Consider the following 7,079-nt stretch of genomic DNA (forward strand, 5'->3'; position numbering starts at 1 on the left):
AAAACTCGGATTTAGGAGATTCTTGAACCGATGGAAACCTAAGACATAGTAGAACATTTCATATGAAGAAAGTGAGACCAAATTATGAACTTAACTTGATCAAATTACTGACCAAAGTTGGATCAAAATCTGCCAGAACCCAAAAGTGCAGCATGAACAGTGCACGTGAACAGTAAACTTATTTTGGCCATAACTTGAGCTACAAAACTCCGATTGAGGTGATCCAAAAATAAGAATACACTTAAGACAATAAGGAACATTTTCTATGAAGGAAGTTTTGTCAAATTCCAACAGTAGATCGACCAATGGAATAGTGCAACTTCGGAGAACCAAAACCGAAAATTGGCAATTTTGCCAAAATGACCTAAGCTTTGAGAAAATGACAAAAACCAACAAGTTTAATGACCAAAATGTGGTATGTGGGTGAAGTTAGAGTTCCCATAACTAGTAAGCCTTAAAAAGTCAACTATTTGACTGGAATAGTGCAGTGAATAGTAACCCGAAACACAAAATTTCGAGAACGTCGAATTTAACACGTTAGAGCTAGGTAAATGTGGAGCTAAGTTTATTTTGGATTTATTTTAAGTTTTAGTACTGAAACATTGGAAAATTTCGTGTTTCAGTGGAAAAGAATACCGAGACAGAACCCGAGGAGTCGAGTCAAGGCCAACAGGCGACTTGTTTGAGGTTTGTGCACAACATATACTGTTATAATCATCTTTTGCATATCGTTTTGAATAATGTGAAATATTGGATTATGGCATTCTTATGATGTTTGATCTAAATTGTTGAAAGTTATTATGTATATTTGAAATGACAATGTTTAGCAAATTGTTAAGATAAGTTTTGAAACCACAGTGTCATGACCACATATTTGAACACCTCACTAGCACGACTAGTGGGGGTAATTTGTTTCGAATTTTGATTCCTTCTCTGGAGAAGTGTTGAGGTGTGCCAGTAGAAGAGGATGTGAATGGATATCCATATATTTGAGCTAGCTAGCCTTGTGATATGATTTCTCTTTAGCCTCTGGCTATCGAGATTCATGTGATTTCTCTTTAGCCTCTGGCTATTGAGATTCTATTTGTTTCGAATGGCGTGATCTAACTGTGGGTTTTATGAAATGTGTTTGATACTTTGAAATGAACTTGGTTTATATGTAAAATCTTACAATGCATGATTGTATTTAATTTTCATGTTTAGCCAAATTTTTGAATGAATGTGCTTTAAGTTTTGCATAAAGATTATTTTAGTATATTGTGCACCACTGAGTCCTAGTACTCAGCGATAGCTTTTATTGCTGTCGCAGATACAGAGACTAGAGGAGCAGCAGACTGAGCTGCTGAGGTGTGTGAAGTCATCAGCTTGAAGCCTTCGGGTATAATTTATACCCTAACTGTAAATACTTCTTTTGATGTATATATTGCACATAAATGTATGGACATGTAAAAATGGGTCTTGAGCAGCTTGTACACAAATTTGTATGAAGTTTGTAATAAAGTTTAGTTTGTGTTTCTTTTGATATAAATTTGTAAGGTTGTGTATAAATTATTTTGTTTTTAATGAAATATGAATGATATTGATTGACAGTATTTTGAGAATTATTGAACTTGTGAATTTTGAGAAATTGATTGAGTTTGATTGTGAAACCGAAGTAGTGGTTGAGAAAAACTTTTAGAAGTGCTTTTTACAGGTATTCGAAGAACGGTTTTCTCAAAATACAGAGGAAACTCTGTCAAAATTTTTATAAAATTTTGAGGAAAACTAAAATGGCCACAAATATTAATTAGTTTTAATTTCAACTAAATGTTTTAAATACTTATTAGGAAATGCTCACCACTTATCAAAAATAAGAAAATTGTTTTAAAATCCCTTGTAGGGTACTTAATGAGTTATCGGTAGGCGAAGTGCGGTAGTTCATTAGGTATTCTACGGGATCATGTTATGCCTTACAAAGGGGTAAGGTGTGACATACCAAATCCCAAATTTTTCCATAATCACTTCATAAAACCTTATTCCCTTCCCTTGAGAAAGAAAATTAACAAGAAAGAAAGAGGAAAGGAAGAGAGAAATTGAAGAATTGGCATTTAAATTGAGGTTAGTATGCTAAACTCTTCATTTATCCATTCAAATGCATATGTGATGGTTGAAAATGAGTTTAGAACTTGATTAAATGAAACAAACATGGGAGAAGGACTAAACTGAAATTTCGTCCAGCCTAAAGGGAGTATGGATTGCATGAATTTAATGGGTTTGAATGAGTTTAGGAACCCTACTTAGTTGATTGATTATGGTTTAAAGTTTTGAATTTAGTTAATTGCACAATTTAAGTGAATTAGGGTTTGGAGGCTAGGGTGTTTATGAACCAAAATTTGGAGAAATGCATAAATGGCATGTTTAACCTATTGTGAAATGAAATAATGGTCAATTATGACCAAATAAGTTGTGTGGGAATTGTTGGAATAAAAACCAAATTCGTAGGTTGAAGGGTCATGCTGCTGGCAGCATGACCAAACCCACTTTGAAGGACCAAAACTCAAATTTTACAAGTCCAATTGATATTCCACCAATTGGAGATGAAAATAGACATAAAAGAGCACAATTTTCATTAAGGAACCATGGCCAAAAACTGACCAAAACTTGGTGAAACAATTGACCAAAGTGAATTGATAGCAGGCTGCCACTGCACTAAACTGACCAAATAAACAGTAACTGTTCATTTGGTCATAACTCGAGTTGGACAGGTCAAATTGACCTGAATTTTGTCCAGGGGTTAGAGGGCATATAGACCTAAAACTTTCATGAAGAACATCACCCCAGATTATGCCATTAACCCTTTCAAAATCATTGAGAAAAATTAAATTACTGTACCTGCAACTCTGCAGATTTTCAGTTGAGCAGTAAGGTTTGGATGGCTATAACTCTCTCTAGAAAATTCGGATTTAGGCGATTCTTGAACCGATGGAAACCTAAGACATAGTAGAACATTTCATATGAAGAAAGTGAGACCAAATTATGAACTTAACTTGATCAAATTACTGACCAAAGTTGGATCAAAATCTGCTAGAACCCAAAATTGCAGCATGAACAATGCACGTGAACAGTAAACTTATTTTGGCCATAACTTGAGCTACAAAACTCCGATTGAGGTGATCCAAAAATGAGAATACACTTAAGACAATAAGGAACATTTTCTATGAAGGAAGTTTTGTCAAATTCCAACAGTAGATCGACCAATGGAATAGTGCAACTTCGGAGAACCAAAACCGAAAATTGGCAATTTTGCCAAAATGACCTAAGCTTTAAACAAATGACCAAAACCAACAAGTTTGGTGACCAAAATATGGTATGTGTGTGAAGTTAGAGTTCCCATATCTAGTAAGCCTTAAAAAGTCAACTATTTGACTGGAATAGTGCAGTGAATAGTAACTCGAAACACAAAATTTCGAGAACGTCGAATTTAATACGTTAGAGCTAGGTAAATGTGGAGCTAAGTTTATTTTGGATTTATTTTAAGTTTTAGTACTGAAACATTGGAAAATTTCGTGTTTCAGTGGAAAAGAATACCGGGACAGAACCCGAGGAGTCGAGTCAAGGCCAACAGGCGACTCGTTTGAGGTTTATGCACAACATATACTTTTATAATCATCTTTTGCATATCGTTTTGAATAATTTGAAAAATGGGATTATGGCATTCTTATGATGTTTGATCTAAATTGTTGAATGTTATTATGTATATTTGAAAAGACAATGTTTAGCAAATTATTAAGATAAGTTTTGAAACCACAGTGTCATGACCACATATTTGAACACCTCACTAGCACGACTAGTGGTGGTAATTAGTTTCGAATTTTGATTCCTTCTCTGGAGAAGTGTTGAGGTGTGCCAGTAGAAGAGGATGTGAATGGATATCCATATATTTGAGCTAGCTAGCCTTGTGATATGATTTCTCTTTAGCCTCTGGCTATTGAGATTCATGTGATTTCTCTTAGCCTCTGGCTATTGAGATTCTATTTGTTTCGAATGGCATGATCTAACTGTGGGTTTTATGAAATGTGTTTTGATACTTTGAAATGAACTTGGTTTACATGTAAAATCTCACAATGCATGATTGTATTTAATTTTCATGTTTAGCTAAATTTTTTAATGAATGTGCTTTAAGTTTTGCATAAAGATTATTTTAGTATATTGTGCACCACTGAGTCCTAGTACTCAGCGATAGCTTTTATTGCTGTCGCAGATACAGATACTAGAGGAGCAGCAGACTGAGCTGCTGAGGTGTGTGAAGTAATAATATTGAATAATTCGGGTATAATTTATACCCTAAATTTAAATACTTCTTTTGATGTATATATTGCACATAAATGTATGGACATGTAAAAATGGGTCTTGAGCAGCTTGTACACAAATTTGTATGAAGTTTGTAATAAAGTTTAGTTTGTGTTTCTTTTGATATAAATTTGTAAGGTTGTGTATAAATTGTTTTGTTTTTAATGAAATATGAATGATATTGATTGACAGTATTTTGAGAATTATTGAACTTGTGAATTTTGAGAAATTGATTGAGTTTGATTGTGAAACTGAAGTAGTGGTTGAGAAAAACTTTTAGAAGTGCTTTTTACAGGTATTTGAAGAACGGTTTTCTCAAAATACAGAGGAAACTCTGTCAAAATTTTTATAAAATTTGCAGAAAACTAAAATGGCCAAAAATATTAATTAGTTTTAATTTCAACTAAATGTTTTAAACACTTATTAGAAATGCTCACCACTTGTCAAAGATAAGAAAATTGTTTTAAAATCCCTTGTAGGGTACTTAATGAGTTATCGGTAGGTGAAGTTCGGTAGTTCATTAGGTATTCTACGGGATCATGTTACGCCTTACAGAGGGGTAAGGTGTGACATGAACCTAGGATCTCTGTCTGATACAATGGATACTGGCACTCCATGCAGTCTCACAATCTCATTAATGTACAACTTGGCCAATCTTTCTAAACTGTAGTCCATCCGAACTGGCAGAAAATGAGCAGACTTGGTCAGTCTGTCAACAATGACCCATACTGCATCATGACTCTTCTGTGTCCTCGGAAGTCCCATCACAAAATCCATCGTTATTCTCTCCCATTTCCATTTCGGTACTAGTAGTGGATGTAACAACCCAGCGGGTACTTGATGCTCTGCCTTCACTTGCTGACAAGTTAGGCATTTGGATACAAACTTTGCCATATCTCTTTTCATACCCATCCACCAATAATGCTCCTTTAGCCCTCTATACATTTTTGTGCCACCAGGGTGCATGGCAAAAGGAGACTCATGTGCTTCCTTCAAAATGATCTGCCTCAAATCAACATCATTAGGAACACACATTCTGCCCTGGTGTAGCAGTAGACCATCATCTCTGATTGAGAATTCTGGTTTCTTACCCTGCCGGACTTCTTCCAACAGCTTCTGATATTTCTGATCATTCTGAGTAGCCATTCTGATCTGATCAATCAACATTGGATGTACATGCCATGCAACTGCCATCTGCCCGTCATCATTAATCTCTAAGCTGGCATGCAATGATCTTAACTCATGTACCAAAGACAAAGGAGTAACCCGTAGACTTGCCATAGTCTTGCGACTTAAGGCATCAGCCACAATATTAGCTTTCCCTGGCTGATAGTCTATCAGACAATCGTAGTCTTTTATCAACTTTAACCATCTCCTCTGTCTCCAATTCAACTCCTTCTGAGTGCCCAAATACTTCAAACTCTTATGATCTATGTAGATGTAACACTTCTCCCCATACAAATAATTTTTCCAGATCTTAACAGCGAACACAATGGCTGCAAGCTCCAAATCATGTGTCGGATAATTCCTCTCATGCGATTTCAGTTGGCGTGATGCATAGGCAATGACATTTCGATCTTGCATCAATACACAGCCTAACCCATTATGAGAAGCATCACTATATACTGTATATTCTTTACCCGGAGTAGGTAAAGTCAGGACTGGAGCTTCAGTCAAACATTTCTTCAATTCATCAAAACTCTGTTGGCATTTATCCGTCCACTGAAATTTCACATCTTTTTTAAGCAGCTTGGTAAATGGAGATTCCAACATGGAGAATCCCTTCACAAACCGACGGTAGTATCTAGCTAAACCCAGAAAACTGTGAATCTCTGTGACATTTTTGGGTGGCCTCCAATTAAGGACGGCTTCAATCTTATTTGGATCTACCTTGATGCCCTCTTCTGATACTACATGCCCCAAAAAGGATATTTCCTTCAGCCAAAATTCACACTTCGACAATTTGGTATATAGCTGTTGCTCCCTCAAAGTCTGCAGTACAATTCACAGATGTCTATCATGCTCTTCTGCATTCCTCGAATAAACCAATATATCATCAATAAATATCACAACAAACTGGTCGAGGTATGGTCTGAAGATAGTGTTCATTAGATCCATAAAAGCAGCCGAAGCATTAGTTAACCCGAATGGCATAACCAAGAACTCATAATGGCCATAGCGGGTTCTAAAGGCAGTTTTAGGAATACTCTGCTCTTGTACTTTCAGCTGATAATAACCTGATCTCAGGTCAATTTTGGAGAACACAGCTGCACCCTTTAACTGATCAAATAAGTCATCAATTCGGGGTAATGGATATCTATTCTTTATTGTCACCTTATTCAACTGTCGATAATCAATACACAAGCGGAGAGTGCCATCCTTCTTCTTAACAAACAACACTGGTGCTCCCCAAGGTGACACACTAGGGCGGATAAAGCCCTTATTAAGCAATTCTTACAACTGCACTTTCAACTCTTTCAATTCTGCAAGTGCCATTCTATATGGTGTTATAGAGATTGGGTCCACACTAGGCATAACATCAATCTCAAACTGCACCTCTCTTTCTGGAGGTAATCCTGGTAATTCATCAGGAAATACATCCGGAAAGTCACATACAGTAGGGATGTCCCTTAGTGCTGGACTCCCCACTTGGGTGTCTATCACATGTGCCAAGTATGTTTCACACCCCTTTCTGATCATCCTTCTGGCTAGTGCAGCTGAAATGATGTTTGATGGCAGTAAATGCCTCT

Source organism: Hevea brasiliensis, chromosome 13 (genome assembly GCF_030052815.1).
Source record: "Hevea brasiliensis isolate MT/VB/25A 57/8 chromosome 13, ASM3005281v1, whole genome shotgun sequence".
NCBI lineage: Eukaryota > Viridiplantae > Streptophyta > Magnoliopsida > Malpighiales > Euphorbiaceae > Hevea > Hevea brasiliensis.